The sequence below is a fragment of the Heteronotia binoei genome, chromosome 15, assembly GCF_032191835.1.
Source record: "Heteronotia binoei isolate CCM8104 ecotype False Entrance Well chromosome 15, APGP_CSIRO_Hbin_v1, whole genome shotgun sequence".
In the NCBI taxonomy this organism is placed as follows: Eukaryota; Metazoa; Chordata; class Lepidosauria; order Squamata; family Gekkonidae; genus Heteronotia; species Heteronotia binoei.
Window position 1 is genome coordinate 63836611 of NC_083237.1, and position 20734 is coordinate 63857344.

Sequence of the window (20734 nt, forward strand, 5' to 3'; positions counted from 1 at the left end):
GGCTTTCGGCACCTCTCTGAACAGGCCCATAGCCCGAAAATTTTGGTGGATGGGGCCCGGGAAATAAAAAAAATGGTGGGGGGACCGTGGGGCTTGGTTGCGTCTTCCTTCCAGCGGTCAGCCGCCTGGCCCCAGCTTTCTTTCTGTCACTCCCCTCCCTTGCTGTCATTCTCACTGTTACTCTCTCGCTGCCGCTCTCTCTCTCTCTCTCTCGCTTGCTCTCTCGCTGTCGCTCTTTTGCTCACTCTCTTCCCTGGTCACTCTCTCTCTCTCCTCCCCCTTCGCTGTTGGTCCTCTCTCTTTCCAATGGAGGGGCCCTATAGAGGGAAGAGGGGGTTAAATAGAGTGGCCTCCCCCCCCCTGGGTCCCCCCCATACCTATGGGCCTGTCTCTGAATATCCTCTGTGCCCTAGTTGGGGTCAGTCACCAGAGTTCAGCATGACTTTCAGGTACCGACACACATCTGCACAAATACAAAAAATACCAGCGAGAGCGAGTGTTGTGTGTGGCATTGTGTGTTCAGATCACCAGGGAACATTTGGAGGGGGCTGGAGCACCTTCCCAATGAGGAAAGGCTGAAGAGTCTGGGACTTTTCCGTTAGAAAAGGACATAACTAAGGGGGGACTGACATGACAGAGTTTTATACAATTATGCATGAGGTTGAGACAGTTGACAACGAGAACTTTTTCTCCCTCTCCCCAAATGCTAGAACTTAAGCATTAAATGATGGGCAGTATGTTCAGGATGGGCAAAAGGAAATACTATTTTACACAGAGAGTGATTCAAATGTGGGATTTGCAGCCTGGGGTTATAATGATATACACATGTGTAGCGAATTAGATTCATGGAGGAGAGGTCTATCAGGGACTACACCATGGTGGCTGGGGAGAACCTCTACATTCAGAGGCAGTCTGAATTGAGTTGAGAAAACTGAAGGCTAAACCAGTATAGAGTTTGGAGGCAGGGTGTTTGTGGCACGAAGGTGGGTGTAAGCCAGATTCACTGTGTGCGGGTGTGGTGGGGGGGAGCCCTGCCAGTTTCTGCTTTCAGGTAAGTTGCTTCACACCCAGGTGCGGTTTTGCAGAGAGCAAAAAGTCATTTGAGAGAGATGTCAGCATCCTGGGCATTGGCTGTCGCATCAGGTCAATGCAAAAAAAAAAAAAAAAAACCCTGCAAAAGCTCTTCGTCGGAGGTGACGGTGAGGTGCAAAAGGCTTGCAAAGGGCGGTATGTCTTTCAAAGCTGCCACCTTCAGCTCGATAAAAAATAGCGGCCTGAGAGAAACAGCGAGGCAGCTACCGCCCCCACCCGCCCCCGCCACTGAAGGATCTGCGAACAAGCTGTTGGAAGACGGGGTCACTTCGCCGTATGAGCTGCTGCCAGAGAGACGTGTGCAAAAAAAAAAAAAAGACTGTGAAGCTATATATTTCTCAGCTAATAAAGGAACCGACTTGTGAATGATGCTGAGAAGACGGAAAGAAAGGGGAGAGGAGTGACTCACTGTGCGGCACGCAAATGTCTGCAAGGGACTCTCAGCAGCCCCTTGACAGATCTATTTCGACGGCTCTGCTGCAAGAGCTGCTGCGTCTGAAACAGACCCCTTTGGAGCTCAGAAGGTGTTCCCTGAGCGCACGGCCTGTGGGGAAGGAGAGGGCAGCGGCCTCCTTCCCTGACTCCTTGCCCAGAGTGGAAGTGGAAACAGATCGGCCTCCGGGCCTTGCGAAGGGGGTGTGCTGGTGTCAAAGCAAACGCCAGCAAGAGATGGGTGGGGACGAGTCAGCTCTGCGAAGGGAGCAGGGCTTGCGTAGGAAGTGGGGAGTGATTTGAATTTCCTCCTGCAGGTGTTTGGTTTGTTAAGATCTAAATGCATCAGTGTAAATGTGAGAATGTGTCTATGGAGGACGACGGAATGAGTGGAAGCTGGAGTGGGAAACGGGGAGTGCCTGTAGGAGGAGATGGCCGCAAGAATCGGAAGAATTACAGAGGAAGAATTGCAGATTTATACCCTGCGCTTCTCTCTGCTTCAGAAATTCAGAGCGGCTTACAATCTCCTTTATCTTCTCCCCCCCTCCCCCACGAGAGACACCCTGTGAGGTGGGTGAGGCTGAGAGAGCTCTCCCAGCAGCTGCCCCTTCAAGAACAACTCCTATGGGAGCTCTGGCTGACCCCAGGCCATTCCAGCAGCTGCAAGTGGAGGAGTGGGGAATCCAACCCGGTTCTCCCAGATAAGAGAGTTCTGGCTGACCCAAGGCCATTGCAGCAGCTGCAAGTGGAGGAGTGGGGAATCCAACCCGGTTCTCCCAGATAAGAGAGTTCTGGCTGACCCAAGGCCATTCCAGCAGCTGCAAGTGGAGGAGTGGGGAATCAACCCGGTTCTCCCAGATAAGAGAGTTCTGGCTGACCCCAAGGCCATTCCAGCAGCTGCAAGTGGAGGAGTGAGGAATCCAACCCGGTTCTCCCAGATAAGAGAGCTCTGTCTGACCCAAGGCCATTCCAGCAGCTGCAAGTGGAGGAGTGGGGAATCAAACCCGGTTCTCCCAGATAAGAGAGTTCTGGCTGACCCAAGGCCATTCCAGCAGCTGCAAGTGGAGGAGTGGGGAATCCAACCCGGTTCTCCCAGATAAGAGAGCTCTGGCTGACCCAAGGCCATTCCAGCAGCTGCAAGTGGAGGAGTGGGGAATCCAACCCGGTTCTCCCAGATAAGAAGTTCTGGCTGACCCAAGGCCATTCCAGCAGCTGCAAGTGGAGGAGTGGGGAATCCAACCCGGTTCTCCCAGATAAGAGAGCTCTGTCTGACCCAAGGCCATTCCAGCAGCTGCAAGTGGAGGAGTGGGGAATCAAACCCGGTTCTCCCAGATAAGAGAGTTCTGGCTGACCCAAGGCCATTCCAGCAGCTGCAAGTGGAAGAGTGGGGAATCAAACCCGGTACTCCCAGATAAGAGAGCTCTGGCTGACCCCAGGCCATTCCAGCAGCTGCAAGTGGAGGAGTGGGGAATCAAACCCGGTTCTCCCAGATAAGAGAGTTCTGGCTGATCCAAGGCCATTCCAGCAGCTGCAAGTGGAGGAGTGGGGAATCCAACCCGGTTCTCCCAGATAAGAGAGTTCTGGCTGACCCAAGGCCATTCTAGCAGCTGCAAGTAGAGGATTGGGGAATCCAACCCGGTTCTCCCAGATAAGAGAGCTCTGTCTGACCCAAGGCCATTCCAGCAGCTGCAAGTGGAGGAGTGGGGAATCCAACCCGGTTCTCCCAGATAAGAGAGTTCTGGCTGACCCAAGGCCATTCCAGCAGCTGCAAGTGGAGGAGTGGGGAATCCAACCCGGTTCTCCCAGATAAGAGAGTTCTGGCTGACCCAAGGCCATTCCAGCAGCTGCAAGTGGAGGAGTGGGGAATCAAACCCGGTTCTCCCAGATAAAGAGTCCACGTACTTAACCAGACTGGCTCTCCGAGAGGAGAGGAGAAGCCCTACCCTGAGAGGGGGTAGTAGGGTAGGGTGGTGTTGTCAGGTTCCCCGCAACCCAGCCACCAGCAGGGGATGGGGACATAGGGTTGCAGAATCCAGGCTGGGAAAGTCCTGAAGATTTGAGGAAGGAGCACATGGAGGACAGGGACCTAAGTGGGTTGCAATGCCATAGAATCCACCCTCCACTTTGGTGTAGTGGTGAAGTGCGTGGACTCTTATCTGGGAGAACCGGGTTTGATTCCCCATTTCACTTGCAGATGCTGGAATGGCCTTTGGTCAGCCTTAGCCTCACAAAGTTATCCTTGAAAGGGCAGCTTCTGGGAGAGCTCTCTCAGCCCCACCTACCTGATGGGGTTGTTGTTGGGGAGGAAGATAAGGGAGATTATGGCCACTCTGTGACTCAGAGATTCAGAGTGAAAGGGCAGGATATAAATCCAATATCATCATCTTCTTCTTCTTCTTCATCATCATCATCATCTCCTCCTCCTCCATTTTCTCCAGGGGAATTGATATCTGAGGCCTGTAGTTCTGGGGGATCCCTACGTCCTATCTGGAGGCTGGCATCCCTAGGTCACAGAGGTGGTTTATTTGAGGTGCCAGGACCCAGATACACAGCTCTGTCTTGCTCGGGGCCATTCGCCCAGAAGTTCTCCCGCACAATACCCATCCAACTGGAGCTGCGCAGGTGTGTTATCTCTCCTGGCCTCAAAACGTCCCAGCCAAGACCCCAGGAAAGAGTGAAGCAGATTTCCTTCATCAATTAAGGCAACTGTCATTTCAGCCAATCTGCAGGAAATCTTGTTAACATTTCCGGATGTGGAGGCCCATCAGGCTGTGGGCTGGCACCGTTTCGGTTTCACTCAGGGTGCTTTTTGTGGGAGCCTCCCCACCCCGCCCCAAATGTGCCACATCACAGTGAGAAGAGCGCCCGTGTTAAGCTGCTCGTAGAAAACTAACAAAGACGACAATCCTTTCTGCCGTCGTTCGATGCTGCACAATTTTGTTGTTTGTGCTAGTTCTAGAGACCATTCTCTAGTGTTGATTTTTTTTTAAATTACATTGGAACTGTTTCAGATGAAAGCACCCCTGTGTAAAAGCGGTAGAGTCCTCATGTAAGGCCTGTGCTGTGTCACAAATGAAGTTCAGATCCTATCAGGGCTCATTGGTTGGTCTTAAAGGGGCAACTGGACTCAAGCTTTGTTCAGGGGTTTCAGGGTGTAACCTCTGGAGTCCTTGTTGGTTTCTCACATGCTACTGGAGTGGAATAGGGTTGCCAAGTCCAATTCAAGAAACATCTGGGGACTTTGTGGGACGAGCCAGAACATATTGGGGGTGGAGCCAGGAGCAAGGTTGTGACAAGCATAATTGAACTCCCTTTGGAGTGGCGCCCATCACATTGAAAGGGACCACAAACCTTTGAAATGCCTCCCCTCCATTGGAAATAATGAAGGATGGGGGCACCTTATTTTGGAGCTCATAGAATTGGACCCCTGGTCCAATCTTTTTTGAAACTTGGGGGATCTTTTGGGGGAGAGGCAGTGCATGCTATGCTGCAAATTTGGTGCCTCTATCTCAAAAAAACAGCCCCCCCCCCAGAGCCCCAGATACCCTCAGACCAATTCTCCATTACACTCTATGAGAATGGGTCTCTTTTTTTTTCCTTTTTAAATATGTTTATTATTTTGATCCTTTACATCAAGCTTATCCTTTTTCTCATACAAAGTATACATCTAAACCTCTATCCCCTTTTACTAAGTATTCTTGCTCGGTCCTTTCAGTCTAAATGTCCTTATTTCGGTCCATATTGAGGCCTTCTCGCTTTCAAATAATACAGCCGCTCTTTAGTCTTCTTCCTCTTCTAGGCCTTATTAAGTCCATTTCCTCTTTTCCTCTTCCTATTCTTGTCACCTCCGAGCTTTTCCTGTCCTAGTGTATGAGAATGGGACTCCATAGAAAATAATGGAGTGCCCAGCAGACATTGCCCCCCCTCTTTCTGATGACCCTGAAGCAGGGGGAGGACCTCCAAACTGATGGATCACCCCCTCCCACCTGGGAATTGGCAACCCTAGAGTGGAGCCTGCAAACCAACATGGCTGCCCTCTGAACCTGAGGGTTACCTGGCATGGCTCTTTCTCCAAAGAGAGAAAGTTTGGTGTAGTGGTTAAGCGTGCGGACTCTTATCTGGGAGAACCGGGTTTGATTCCCCACTCCTCCACTTGCACCTGCTAGCATGGCCTTGGGTCAGCCGTAGCTCTGGCAGAGGTTGTCCTTGAAAGGGCAGCTGCTGTGTGAGCCCTCTCCAGCCCCGCCCACCTCACAGGGTGTCTGTTGTGGAGGAGGAAGGTAAAGGAGATTGTGAGCCGCTCTGAGACTCTTCGGAGTGGAGGGCGGGATATAAATCCAATATCTTCATCGACCTCACAGGGTGTGTTGTGGGGGAGGAAGGGAAAGGAGATTGTGAGCCGCTCCGAGACTCTTTGGAGTGGAGGGTGGGATATAAATCCAATATCTTCATCTACCTCACAGGGTGTCTGTTGTGGGGGAGGAAGGGAAAGGAGATTGTGAGCCGCTCTGAGACTCTTTGGAGTGGAGGGCGGGATATAAATCCAATATCTTCTTCTTCTTCCAAAGATTCCTGGGAATTCTTCCCCCAAAGAATCTCAAGAGTTTGCCTGAGTGAGGCCCTCTCTAAAGCTCATAGCCCATGAAATGAGATCATATTTGCAGGCTCAGCATGTCCCCTCACGGGGTAGCAGAGCTTCCCGGTTGAAATGCCAGCAGCTCTGGATCCCTCCCCTTCAGCACCAGCACAAAAGGTTTCTCCTGCACCCATCCGGGTTAGGCCGCTCACACAGATACTGTGGTTGATTATATCGTACGCCGTTGACGACTCTAGGAGAGCTAACAGGGTTGCACTCTTTTAATCAGCAGATGAGCAAAGAGGATAAGGAGACTGAAGCCGTTTCTGTGCCATGCTGAGGCTGAAAACGAAATCGCAAAGGGCTAGCTCAGGGGTGGCCAAACTGTGGCTCGGGAGCCACGTGCGACTCTTCCACACATATTGTGTGGCTCTTGAAGCCCCCACTACCCCATCAGCCAGCTTGGAGAAGGCATTTCTCTCTTTAAATCACTTCTCCAAGGCAAGGCAAGCCAAATGCACTAAAGTTGAAGTTGCTTCCTTTCCACCTCACTGTCCCTCCCCCATCTATTTTCCTTCCTTCCCTCAGAACATCTGACATCCATGTCTTGGAGCTCTCGAACATCTGACGTTCATTCTAAGTGGCTCCTGCGTTGTGCAAGTTTGGCCACCCCTGGGCTAGATCATTTGTTTTATCAAATAGATATGCTTGGCATACTGAAGCCTCCCCTTTACCAGAATCTTGATGAAGAAATGAAGGTTTCATAGAATCATAGAGTTGGAAGGGATTCCCAGGGTCATCGAGTCCAACTCCCTGCAGAATGCAGGAAATTCACAAACACCTCCCCCTAAAATCACAGGACCAGCATTACTATATATGATACAGGACAGAAATTATTCCAATCTAATAACACCTAAAGGCTTTAGGAGAGGATTAGACAGATTCATGGAGGATAGGTCTACCCAGGGCTTTTTTTGTAGCATGGAGCTTCTGTGTATATCAGGCCACACACCCCTGATGTAGCCAATCTTCCTGAAGCTTATAGAGCTCTCCTTACAGGGCCTACTGTAAGCTCTTGGAGGATTGGCTACATCAGGGGTGTGTGGCCAAATATGCAAAAGGAGTTTCTGGTACAAAAAAAGCCCTGAGTCTACCAGTGGCTACTAACCACAGTGATAGATCCAGAAGCAACAAACTTATGAACGTCAGAGCCAGAAGGCAACATCAGGGGATAGTCTGAGACCAATTTCGCACTAGAGCCTTAATCCTGGTTTAACTCTGTCCCCAGACTGACTTTCTACACTAGAATCAGAGAAACCAACTTTATGACTCTGTGATTCTATGGTTTTAGTGTAGAAAGTCAGTTTGGAGACAGAAACCGTTTTCGCACACAGCTCACCTCGCAGTCACAATCCTGTTCCCTCCGCAGCGTCTGGTCGGATTTCCCACCATCTGCGCCGAAGTTACAGGAAGTGCCGCAGCTTTTGCGTAGCAAACGTAAACCGCTAAAACCCAGTTTACGTTTGCTATGCAAAAGAAGATGAAGAAGATATTGGATTTATATCCCGCCCTCCACTCCGAAGAGTCTCAGAGCGGCTCACAATCTCCTTTCCCTTCCTCCCCCACAACAGACACCCTGTGAGGTGGGTGGGGCTAGAGAGGGCTCTCACAGCAGCTGCCCTTTCAAGGACAACCTCTGCCAGAGCTATGGCTGACCCAAGGCCATTCCAGCAGGTGCAAGTGGAGGAGTGGGGAATCAAACCCGGTTCTCCCAGATAAGAGTCTGCACACTTAACCACTACACCAAACTGGCTCTCAGCAAAAGCTGCGGCACTTCCTGTAACTCCGGCGCAGATGGTGGGAAATCCGACAGACGCTGCGGAGGGAACAGGATTGTGACTGCGAGGTGAGCTGTGTGCGAAAACGGTCAGAGTTAAACCAGGATTAAAGCTCTAGTGCGAAATTGGTCTCGGTCTCTGTGCCCTGTTGTTGGCCTTCCAGCGCAACCAGTCCACCTCTTTGTGAAATAGGATACTGGACTAGATGGACCACTGGTCTGATCCAGCAGCTCTTTGAAACCCCCCCCCCCCCTCCAATCAATGCACCATTCCTCATTTAAAGTCAGAGACACCAGCGCTTTTCATGCCCTTGTGTTGTTAACTTTCATCACCTGTTGAGAGCCTGTCTTCATGCAAATGTTATCAATCAGGACAGGTGTGAGGTTGAAAAGCCACAAGCAAGTGTGGAAGACAGGACTTTAATTTGGTACTTGCTCTCAGCTGCTAGGACATTGTATGCGCAGCTTTGGAAACAAGGAAAAATACCAGAGAAATGGGACTGGATTGTGAAAGTTGTATCGCGGAGTGAAATGGACAAATTAACTAAAACTTTAAGAGACTATGACTTAGACTTTTTCAAAAAGGAGTGGAAGAAATTCAAAGGATATATGGAGAAAGAGTGGAACATAAAAAGATATTGGACAATTTTTTAGTAGTAACTGAAAGTATTATATTTTGATAGATTAGTGGTACCTTTAGAATTGAATTCAAAATTTATAACTTCGGGGAAGTCAATATTGGAGGGAGGGGGGGTGAAATATCATATGGTTTAGTATAAGAAAAAGATAATTAAATATTGTAACCGTGTGTTATTAATAAATTGTTAAAACACGAAAAGCCACGAGCAAGAGTGAGACAGCCCTGTCCTCTATGTGCGCGTGCATGTGTGTGTGTGTGTGTGAGAGAGAGAGAGAGAGAGAGCACTCAAAACATTTGCTCTTAAGTATTGCTCCTTCATCTGATAAAAACTGTGCTATTCTTCCCTTTTACCCATCATCTGTTTCTACCTATAGGAAAGGTTCCAAGTTAAGAACCCACCTTCTGCCTACATCCAGAAACTGAAGAGCTATCTAGACACAGGTGGATTGACTGGAAAGGTAACTTCTAATTAGACAATCTTGACTCCATAGTTAGCTTTTCCTTGCTGCCTGTTTCTTGTTATCTCCACCCCCTCCCACTGAAAATTTCTACTTAACTATGGGCATCATACATAGGGTATGTTGGGTTGGATCAGGAGGGCCATGAACGTTGTTTCTTTGCAGAACATCGCTTTATTTATTCCCGCTGCTGTCAAACCCCTCCCCTCAAGTGATGAGGAGACCCAGGAACGGTACAATATGGGGGGGGGGGCCTGCAGTGGGAAGAATCAGCAGAAATTACACCCCCCCACACACACTGATAGAAAATCAGGTTTAGACCCAACCGATTGCTTCTAAATAAAGGCAAACTCACATGGCTCAGCAACTCCTTTGACTCATGGCTGACATGAGATTGGATGCAAAATGCATCTTTTTCCTTCTGTTTCCCTGCCATCCTTCCCCTCCTGAATATTGATTTCTGTTTTGCCAACAGGAGACAATAATACAAATGTCACTGAGTCCAAACCACACACAACTGCTCTCGGTGTAGGGTTTTTATTTCCCCCTGTGCTCTTACTGGGCGGTGCGCTCTGAGGAGAAATTGCAATTTGGCACCCGGTCATCGATTTGCAGCGGCATGCAAAATTTTGCAGCGTGTAGCGCAAGCTGCAATTTGGTACAGTCCTGCAGGCCTTGAAGAACGGGGCCTGAGCCAGCAGTTTGCAGAGCCATGATTTCGGGCCTGCGGTCAACGATCCAGGTATGCTGGACGCAAAGCGGTAGCACCTTGCTGGCCACGAAGAGAGGGCTGTACAAACGGGCTCTTGTCCGGCTGCGTAATTTGTTGAACTGGTTCCAGGAGTCTGCTTCTTGTGCCACAGATGGCGCTGACTCATTCTGTTTTTGGAACTTGGGTAGAAGTGAAGCAGCACCCAAGTTGTTTTTTAAAAAATGATTTCCCCCCCCCCCAGCACCTTCAGTTGAGAATAATACACATGGGCTTGAATGCGTACAAGGGGGGTTTTTTTGTAGAAAAAGCCCAGCAGGAACTCATTTGCATATTAGGCCACACCCCCTGATGCCAAGCCAGCCGGAATCTCATTCCTGTTCCAAAAACGCTGTGGGTATCCATGTGGTAAGCAGGCAGCTTCTCTGATCCAGATTGGATTTCCTGCTTCCCTCCTTCCCTGCAATAAAATAGGGAAAGCAGCAGTGCAGAAATTGTCGGCTCCCCACCTCCTGTCCTCCACCGTTTCAATAATAATAATAATAATAATAATAATAATAATAATAATAATAATAATAATAAATTGATACATTAACACCGTTACAGTGTTTAGTGCGAGGAGATGTGGCCATTCAAAAGCACAGAATGTGGCCAGTTCATTACAAGTTAAGAAAGTTTGTTAAGAACTGTCGGTTCCATATTGATTTTTCAGCCTCTGAGGTGGTTTGCTTTTTTGGTTTCTTCTCACAGTTTAAGAGGCGGGTTCAAGAGTCCACCCAGGTTCTTCGGGAGCTGGAGATCTCTCTGAGGACAAACCATATCGGGTCAGTATTACCAAAGGCCAACGAGAAGCTTGTCTGTACCCCCGCTCCTAACTGCCCAGTGTGGGTAGTGCTCAATGGGAGCACTTTGGGTGGCAGGCATTGGCCTGTAGAACTCCCAGCCATGTGAATTGGCTGGTACTGTTGGGAAAAGGACATGCAGGTGGCGAAGGCAATTAAACATGGGTGGCAGGAGGGCTTGCAATCAGGAGAAGGATGCGTGGATATGGGGGGGAGCATGCAGGTATTTGTCTGTCCAAGGGCCCCCCACATGTGGAACTAGCCCTGTTCTGGGGAGCGCCTCAGTCAAAAACATGTGCTTTGTGTGCAGAGCAGGGGTGGAATTCTAGCAGGAGCTCCTTTCCCTATTAGGCCACACCTCCATGATGTAGCCAATCCTCCAAGAGCTTACAAGGCTCTTAGTACAGGGTCTGCTGGAAGCTCCAGGAAGATTGGCCACATCAGGGAGGTGTGGCCTAATATGCAAAGGAGCTCCTGCTAGAATCCCACCCCTGGTGCAGAGGGGTCAGTCCCTGAGATCTCAGAAGTGAAGCCTGCCTGAGGCCTTGGAGAGCCAGCCACTCGGGGTTGCTGCAGGTACCACACTAGGCTAAATGAACCCCGGATAAGAAAGCTTCAGGTCTTTTCAGGTGTTTAGAATCAAGCAAGGGCTGAAGGCCCATCAGCATTGGCTCTGTCTTTAGACCGTATTCCTATCTGTGCTAAGATACAAGCAAAGGGCTCCGGAACCTCCAGCCCACGATAGTGCCTTTGGGATGCTCAATCCTTTGTGTTTTGGCAGAAGAGGAAACATCCAACTGTTCCTGAGTCTGTGTTCTTGCTTGTGCTTTTTGGTAGGCATGACAGGTTAAGGCAGGGGGGTCAAACTCATCTGTTATGAGGGCCAGATCTGACATAAACGAGACCTTGTTGGGCTGGGCCATGTCGTGTCTGGCCGGGCCATGTCCGGCTGGGCCATGTGTGTATTTACTTCAGATTAGGTAGCAGAGATATAAACTTCCTTCCCCGGGGTTAGGGGACTAGGGGGAGCCTCAGCCAATAGAAGGGAAGCTTGGCTGAGTAGCTCTGCTGTGCGATTGAGAGAGCCTGGAAAAATAAGCTCTGCCTCCTCCCCTTCCTCCCTCAGCCAATGGAGAAAATAGAGGTTTTGCTCTGTAGCGCCTGTGCAATTGAGCAAGCCTTGCAAAGCAAGCTGTTGCTCAGAAGGAAGCCAGAGAGAGGGAGAAGGAAGCAGATAGCCAGTTGCTCGGGGGCCTGATAGGAGCCCTCCGAGGGCCTGCTTCAGCCCCCAGACTTCATGTTTGACACCCCTGGGTTAAGGAGTCCTTTGCCTCTACCTGCTGAGATGTATAGTAACAGGAGGCCTTTGTGAATGTATCTGTGATAGTTTACAGTGGGAAGGAAGGGGTTAAAGCATTCTTTGCTTGCACCTTGGCTTTTTTGGGAGGAAGGCAACTGATGTGCATACAAGAAGCAGGACCTATAGGGCTGATGGGGGCTAGGTGGGAAGTCTGGGGGGCCCTGGATCAGGGCCTGAGTCTACCAGCGGCATATCCCTAACCTGGTTGAGACCTGCGTATTCTTCTCTCCCTTCCAGCTTACCCCAGCAATAATTCTCCCCCCATATTCTTGCTCTAATAACTTTTCTAATGAACATTGAGGAACAAAACTGGGGGAGGGGGATGCAAGACAAAAAGGGAGCAGACATAAGTACACATACACTCTCCACACACACACACAGCTTGCAACTTTCCACAAGAAGCCAGGAGTTGAAAGCACATTAAGAATATTTTTCCAGAAGATGTCGATGCGGATGTAAATGTCAAAGCCGCTTTGCCTCTTCCATTAGCGGCGGAGCTTTCCTCCGGCCCTGCTCCAGCACCCAAGTGAGCAGCCTGAGGTTTGTGGCAAAGGGCTCCGTCCTCTGCGTAGAAGGTGACCCCACACATGTTGGAGGCAGCAGCCGACGCCATTAACGGCAGTGATTTATGCAGGCTAATTAACAGCTTTGGAGGGGAAGCGTTTATCTCTCCAGATTGATTGCCTGCCAAGCAGTCCAAAAATAAATGGAAAAGTGAGCAGGGGAAAGCCGGCGTGCGCCACGTCTTGTCAGCATTTTGCACCGCTGTTCATGAACCGTTTTGTGCAGAACAGAGATGTGCAGAGGCAGGGGACATCAGAGCGCTGCAGAAAGAGGGTCGCTGCATTCTGAAGTTAATGGTTCAATTAGGTTTTGCATTTGACCTGTATTGCAAGAAACAGTACAGGTCAAATGCAAAACCTTAGGCCCTATGTTGACGAGAATGTAAGTTTGATCTTAAAGCAACTCCTGCTGTATTTTTTCTCCCTATCCAGTAATGACTCTCAGGTCTAAATGAGCATTACTAGCAACCCTTAGTCTTGACCTGAGAAGGTCTGTGTTCGAGTCCCTCCTTTGGCCGCAGCTCTGGGGACAAAGTCACCAAGTTGCTCATAGAATCATAGAGTTGGAAGGGACCTCCAGGGTCATCTAGTCCAACCCCCTGCACAATGCAGGAAATTCACAAATATCTCCCCCCAAATTCACAGGATCCTCATTGCTGTCAGATGGCCATCTAGCCTCTGTTTAAAAACCTCCAAGGAAGGAGAGACCACCACCTCCCGAGGAAGCCTGTTCCAATGAGGAACTGCTCTAATGGTCAGGAACTTCTTCCTAATGTTGAGCCGGAAACTCTTCTGATTTGATAGCTTACTCAACATGAGAGGTGACATAATAACAGTTTAAATTCAGGTGCAAATTCCCCCCAAGAGGTTCTGTGAATGGCTCAAAGTGTACAGTTTATTTAGACAACAGGTTTTTCTAGCTTTATATGTGAAGAGGATCATGAGGCTTCCATTCCCAAGTGCAGCTGCAGGACGAATAGTTCCTATTTTCACGTGGAGGTGTTTTTCCCATTCAGTTTAAAAACCTGGTCGCAAAGGTGAAACTTGATTTCTGCAACAGCCATGCATGAGCCCTTGTGTAGCAAAAGGCAGCAGTTATCGTTTCTTACAGCTACATTTAGTTTTTAGTGGCTTTTCAGGCTGTTTGCAAATGCCAGCTCTCACTCTGTGAGGGGGCGCGCTCGTGGGAAAAGGTCACCATGCAGCTCTGGGTTTGGAAACCCCTGGGGATTTGGGGGGAGGAGCCTGGGGGTGGAGTTTGGGGAGGAGCCTCAGCAGAGCATAATGCCGTAGAGTCCACTCTCCAAAGCAGCCATTTTGTGCAGGGGAAACGACCTTGGTAATCTGGAGATCAATTGTAATGGTGGGAGATAACCAGATGCCACCTGGAGGTTGGCAACCCTGTCACCTGGTGTTAATTGAAGCTAAAAGGCCATGATGGCCATATACAGGGGTGGGATTCTAGCAGGAGCCCCCTTTGCGTATTAGGCCACACCCCCTGATGTAGCCAATCCTCCAAGAGCTTACAGCGCTCTTAGTACAGGATCCAGAGATAGAATTCTAGCAGGGGTTCCTTTGCATATTAGGCCACACACTCCTGATGTAGCCAATCCTCCAAGAGCTTACAGGGCTCTTAGTAGAGGGGCCAGAGATAGAATTCTAGCAGGGGTTCCTTTCCATCTTAGGCCACACACCCCTGATGTAGCCAATCCTCCAAGAGCTTACAGGGCTCTTAGTAGAGGGTCCAGAGATAGAATTCTAGCAGGGGTTCCTTTGCATATTAGGCCACACACCCCTGATGGAGCCAATCCCCCAAAAGCTTACAGGGCTCTTAGTACAGGGTCCAGAGATAGAATTCTAGCAGGGGTCCTTTGCATATTAGGCCACACACTCCTGATGTAGCCAATCCTCCAAGAGCTTACAGGGCTCTTAGTACAGGGTCCAGAGATAGAATTCTAGCAGGGGTTCCTTTGCATATTAGGCCACACACCCCCGATGGAGCCAATCCTCCAAGAGCTTACAGGGCTCTTAGTACAGGGTCCAGAGATAGAATTCTAGCAGGGGTTCCTTTGCATATTAGGCCACACACCCCCGATGGATCCAATCCTCCAAGAGCTTACAGGGCTCTTAGTACAGGGTCAAGAGATAGAATTCTAGCAGGGGTTCCTTTGCATATTAGGCCACACACCCCCGATGGAGCCAATCCTCCAAGAGCTTACAGGGCTCTTAGTACAGGGTCAAGAGATAGAATTCTAGCAGGGGTTCCTTTGCATATTAGGCCACACACCCCCGATGGAGCCAATCCTCCAAGAGCTTACAAAGCTCTTAGTACAGGGTCCAGAGATAGAATTCTAGCAGGGGTTCCTTTGCATATTAGGCCACACACCCCCGATGGAGCCAATCCTCCAAGAGCTTACAAGGCTCTTTTTTTGTAAGCTCTTGGAGGATTGGCTACATCAGGAGTGTGTGGCCTAATATGCTAAGGAGCTCCTGCTAGAATCCCACCCCCGGCCATATATAACTTTTTAAAAATGTGCAGGAGGGGGAACAGAAGATACAAATGCATGCACATTACAATCCTTTTGTTCTGTTGAAAAAAAAAAAGCCGGGGTTTTTGGTTCCTGAATCCCAGCTGTGGGGTAGCATTGAGCCCCTGGGGTGTTTTACTTAGTGGCTGAATGCTGGTAATTGGTGGAATCACCAGGCAGCCATGATTCACGACATGGGATTATGGAGCAGGTGGAAATAGTCCATGGATCTGACTTGATGCCCACAGTGCAACGGTGGAGCAGGGCAAAACGGGACAGAGGGCATGCTGGCGTGGTGTGATACCTAGTATGGGAGAGTGAGCCCTGAGTTCAAAAACTCGTCTTCAGAGGAACGGTGGGTGGCTATAGGCAGGTCCTTGTTGCTTAGTGCGGACCCAGACTTTGGTGGGGTGGGATGGGGAGGAGGGAGCTTCTAGAATAAATCCAGAAAATGTTTTTTCTTCACTAGCGTACATCTAGGCACTTGTCCAAGTTCTTTTGCATTTTTTTTTCAAATTTAAAACATTTACTTTTGCATTTTTTTAAAGGAACCCCCCCCCTCTCTTCTCATTTACAAAATATTTTTTTTTAGATGGTTCTTTGATTGCGGAAGGAGAGTAACCAAATGCAATCTTTTGCAGCCTTAACGGCACAGTGCTGTTCTAACCACACTGTGTAGGTCAGGAAATGAATTTTTATTATAGCATTGGAAAAAGTGCAGAAAAGGGCAACTAGAGTGATTACAGGTTTGGAACACTTTCCCTATGAAGAAAGGTTAAAACGCTTGGGGCTCTTTAGCTTGGAGAAACGTCGACTGCGGGGTGACATGATAGAGGTTTACAAGATTATGCATGGGATAGAGAAGGTAGAGAAAGAAGTACTTTTCTCCCTTTCTCACAATACAAGAACTCGTGGGCATTCAATGAAATTGCTGAGCAGTCAGGTTAGAATGGATAAAAGGAGGTACTTCTTCACCCAAAGGGTGATTAACATGTGGAATTCACTGCCACAGGAGGTGGTGGCGGCCACAAGCATAGCTAGCTTCAAGAGGAGGTTAGATAAAAATATGGAGCAGAGGTCCATCAGTGTGTGTGTGTGTGTGTGTGTGTATATATATATATAAATATAAATAAATAAATAAATAAATAAATAAATAAATTTCTGGCCACTGTGTGACACAGAGTGCTGGACTGGATAGGCCACTGGCCTGATCCAACATGGCTTCTCTTATGTTCTTATGTGACACAGAGTGTTGGACTGGTTGGGCCATTGGCCTGAACCAACATGGCTTCTCTTCTGTTCTTATGTGACATAGAGTGTTGGACTGGATGGGCCATTGGCCTGATCCAACATGGCTTCTCTTCTGTCCTTATGTGACACAGAGTGTTGGACTGGATAGGCCATTGGCCTGATCCAACATGGCTTCTCTTATGTTCTTACATCAAATGCTCCCCGCATGCAGAAAGCTGACTTGTCAGGGAGAGGAATATTAGATGAGCATTTTCGGGGACGTGTTGGCTTTCCATGTATGGGGAGTGTTTGATGTGAGAGAAAGGTTCACACACGTAATCTCCCAAGAACAGGTTCTCAGTTTTGGGGTTCTCCTTCATAAAATGGAGCAGTTAATAGCTTGCCATGCGGGACGATTGCGTGGATTAAACTGAAGAGCAGTAAAGCAATCTGTCTGTTATGAAATAGTGATGTGATTGTTATGAAATAATTGATGCTGTGACTATAACAGCAAAAGAGGCAGAGAGATATCTGGGTCTGTCCAGGAAAATGGCTTTTAAAAAGGCATGAGAAAAACGCAAGTAAGAACATCTGGAGACATTGATAACCTGGCAGCTAACATGTAGCGGTTAGACCAGATTCTGGGAGACTCAGGTTCGAATCCCCACTGCTGCTTTGGAAGCTCGCCGGTTGCCCTTGGGCCAGTCACACTGCCAGCAGCATCACCTGGCTGTTGTGAGGGTGAAACAGGGAAGGGAGAGCCAGGTAAGCCACCCTGAGCTTCTTGGGGGAAGGACAAGATAAAAACCCACTAGGCAGATCTTCAAAGATGGAGTAAGGCAGGCGTATTACTCTTCCTCTTTTTAGTTCTAAGAACATAAGAGAAGCCATGTTGGATGCAGTCCAACACTCTGTGTCACACAGTGCCAAAAACCCAGGTGCCATGAGGAGATCCATCAGTGAGGCCAGGACACTAGAAGCCATCCCACTGTGCCCCCCCAAGCACCAAGAATACAGAGCATTACGGCCCCAGAGTTCCATCTATACCCTGTGGCTAATAGCCACCGATGGACCTCTCCTCCAGATGTTGATCCAGTTGAGAGTTCTGACCTAGACGCTCCAACTGGTACAAGATGCAGCACACGGGTCCTTACAGGGAACCCCATGGAGGTCACACATACATCCAGTGTTGCACAAACTGCACTGGTTGTGTAGTGGTTAAGTGTGCAGACTCTTAATTCCCCACTCCTCCCCTTGCAGCTGCTGGGAGAGTGGGAGAGCCAGTTTGGTGTAGTGGTTGTGTGCAGACTCTTATCTGGGAGAACCGGGTTTGATTCCCCACTCCTCCACTTGCACCTGCTAGCATGGCCTTGGGTCAGCCATAGCTCTGGTAGGAGTTGTCCTTGTGAGAGCTGCTGTAAGAGCCCTCTCGGCCCCACCCACCTCACAGGGTGTTTGTTGTGGGGGAGGGAGATAAAGGAGATTGTGAGCCGCTCTGAGACTCTTCGGAGTGGAGGGCGGGATATAAATCCAATATCATCTTCTTCTTCTTCTTCTCTCAGCCCCACCCACCTCACAGGGTGTCTCTTGTGTGGGGAGAAGATATAGGAGATTGTGAGCCGCTCTGAATCTCTGATTCGGAGAGAAGGGCGGGGTATAAATCTGCAGCCTTCTTCTTCAGATCATATTCAAGATCTTGGTGCTTACCTTTAAAGCCCTTAACGGTCGGGACTGCCCCACCTCTCCCAGTATGTCCCCTGAAGGGCATTAAGATCAGCGGATAAGAACCTTCTGGTGGTCCCCGGCCCAAAAGATATCCAGCTGGCTTTGACCTGCGCCAGGGCCTTCTCTGCCGTGGCCCCAGCCTGACGGAATTCTCTGCCCAGTGACATCCATGTCTTGCCTGATCGTCTAAAGTTTTACAGGGCATGTAAGACAGAGTTGAGGAGGGACGGTGGCTCAGTGGTAGAGCATCTGCTTGGTAAGCAGAAGGTCCCAGGTTCAATCCCCGGCATCTCCAACTAAAAAGGGTCCAGGCAAGTAGGCGTGAAAAACCTCAGCTTGAGACCCTGGAGAGCCATGAATGGGGCTGTGGCTCAGTGGTAGAGCATCTGCTTGGTAAGCAGAAGGTCCCAGGTTCAATCCCTGGCATCTCCAACTAAAAAGGGTCCAGGCAAATAGGTGTGAAAAACCTCAGCTTGAGACCCTGGAGAGCCATGAATGGGGCTGTGGCTCAGTGGCAGAGCATCTGCTTGGGAAGCAGAAGGTCCCAGGTTCAATCCCTGGCATCTCCAACTATAAAAAGGGTCCAGGCAAATAGGTGTGAAAAACCTCAGCTGGAGACCCTGGAGAGTCGCTGCCAGTCTGAGTAGACAAGACTGACTTGGATGGACCCAGGGTCTGATTCAGTAGAAGGCAGCTTCATATGTTCAGAGTTGTCCTGCCAAGCCTTTGGCTGAGGACAGTGACGGGTTGTTGCACCTCCCCCATGACTGAATGCTAGCGCCGCCATCTTGTTTGTACAACGTCTACACATTCGGAATGTTTTAAATGCTGTGTATTTACGGCTTTAATTCGCTTTACGTTGTGTTGAGCCAAATTGCTGTGAATCGCCTTGAGCCTTGTGCTAGCGGGGAAGGGTGGTTAAAAAAAAAATCTTAACAAATAAATAATTCTGAGGGAAAAGGTGTGACCTGCTCTTTCTTCCTTCCACCCCCAAGCTGGGTCCAGGAATTCCTCAATGAAGAGAACAAGGGACTGGATGTTTTGGTGGACTACCTGGCGTTTGCCCAGTGCTCTGTCACGTAAGTAGCTGCAACGGCTCAGTCTCAAAGGGTCCGTCGGGCGGTGGAGGGCCCAGGAGGGGATCACAACTGTGCCGGGCGCAGCTCCCATGCTTGTCGGTGGTTGTGGGCCCCCACTCAGCAGAGGTCGCATACATGAGCCTGAAACACACTCCTTTAACCCCCTCCTCCTCCTCCTTTCTTTTCCTCTTGCTGAGAAGCAAGCCCCACGGCACCTGATTTGGGTCAGAGCAGCTTTGGAGTTCTTCCCAGAGCAAAATAATTGTTAAGACGCTGGAATAATCCTCCGATTTGCCAGTAGGCTGCGAGCAACGCAGAGACGACCGCTTTCGAGGGCCAGATTGGCTCGGAAACGAGCTTTCAAGGCATATGGATTTCTTCTTTGAGCAACAGCGTCTGGGGCAAAAACCCAAAAAGGAGGAATCCAGTCACTGTTTCCTCTCTAGCCCAGCTCACTCAGCCGTGTCTGCTGTTCAGCATCGGTGAGGTTATGCAGTGGCTTTTAATTAGATACCGTGCAGTCCTAGCTGGGAGTCCTCACCTCCTGGCTGGCAAAGGCAATTTGTAGCTTTGAAACGGCCCCAGAACAAGCAGAGCCAAGCGGCCTCCATGTTAAAGACAACGCTCAGACCCAGCGGTGACAATAACCGCAGGTGCAGCCACGCTGATAAGGCAGACCTACACAAACACACACACACACACACACCTTCCATGCTGTTGTGGTGCTGCCAGCGCTTCAGGAGTGCTTGACTCTGCTTGGTGCAGGCTACTGGGGGCTCTCCAGAACAGTGGCCCTCTGGGAACTTTCCTGCCGAGTTAACGGGCCTGCACCCTTGCTGGCTGCAGCCGTATTGTACGCAAGACTTAACGCAGGGGTGTTGAACGAATTTCTTATGAGGGCCGGATCTGGCTTAAATGAGATCTTGTCAGGCCAAGCTGTGTCAGGCTGTGTCGTCAGGCCAGGCCGTATGTGTACATATTTAAAATTAGGTGGCAGAGATATAAACTTTTTAAAGGACACAGGCAAACACAACTAAAGATTTTTATTTATTTTTTTAAAAAACCACACACCTTAACATGAAACATGCTTAAAACATTAGCACGTTGGTCTTAAAGTTGCTTTCTTTGTATTTCTCCCCTGGGACCCAAGGAACTGGGGTAAAGGAAGCTCTGGCTCTTTCCTTCCTTCCCCAGGGGACCAGGAGGGGAAGGAGCCACAACCAATGATGAAAACCGAGGTTTTGCTCTGTACCTCCTGTGCAATTGAGCAAGCCTTGCAAAGCGGAAGGAAGCAAACCTTGAGATGCCGAAGGGAGAAGGAAGCAGGCAATAGCCAGGTACTCAGGGGCCTGATAGGACCCTCCAGGGGGGGCCAGATTTGGCCCTTGGGCCGCATGTTTGACTCCCCTGGCTTAACGTGTCCCCTTTACAGCCTTGACCATGTGAACTGTATATTGGTAACTCTCTGGAGAAGCTAGTCTTGGGTAGTGAACAATTCCTTCTTTGGAGTCTTTTAAGCGGAGGCTAGATGGCCACCTGACTGCAATGCTGATTCAGTGAACTTGGGCAGATCATGAGCGGGAGGGCAGGAAGGGGTGAGTCCATGCTTCGCTCTCGTGACCCTTTCTTACATGCCCAGGTAAGGCTGATGACCACTTTGGGG

The 20734-nt window shown here is 49.5% G+C and overlaps 1 protein-coding gene and 1 non-coding gene across 2 annotated transcripts in view; both read left to right on the plus strand.

The window, feature by feature from the left end:
* LOC132584205 (unconventional myosin-Id) overlaps nt 1-20734 on the plus strand; it is a 440151-nt gene that overhangs the window by 61315 nt on the left and 358102 nt on the right. The gene's annotated exons all lie outside the window — the stretch shown is intronic.
* TRNAT-GGU (transfer RNA threonine (anticodon GGU)) lies at nt 18353-18424 on the plus strand. The gene has a single exon. It is a non-coding gene; the product is annotated as a tRNA-Thr (tRNA).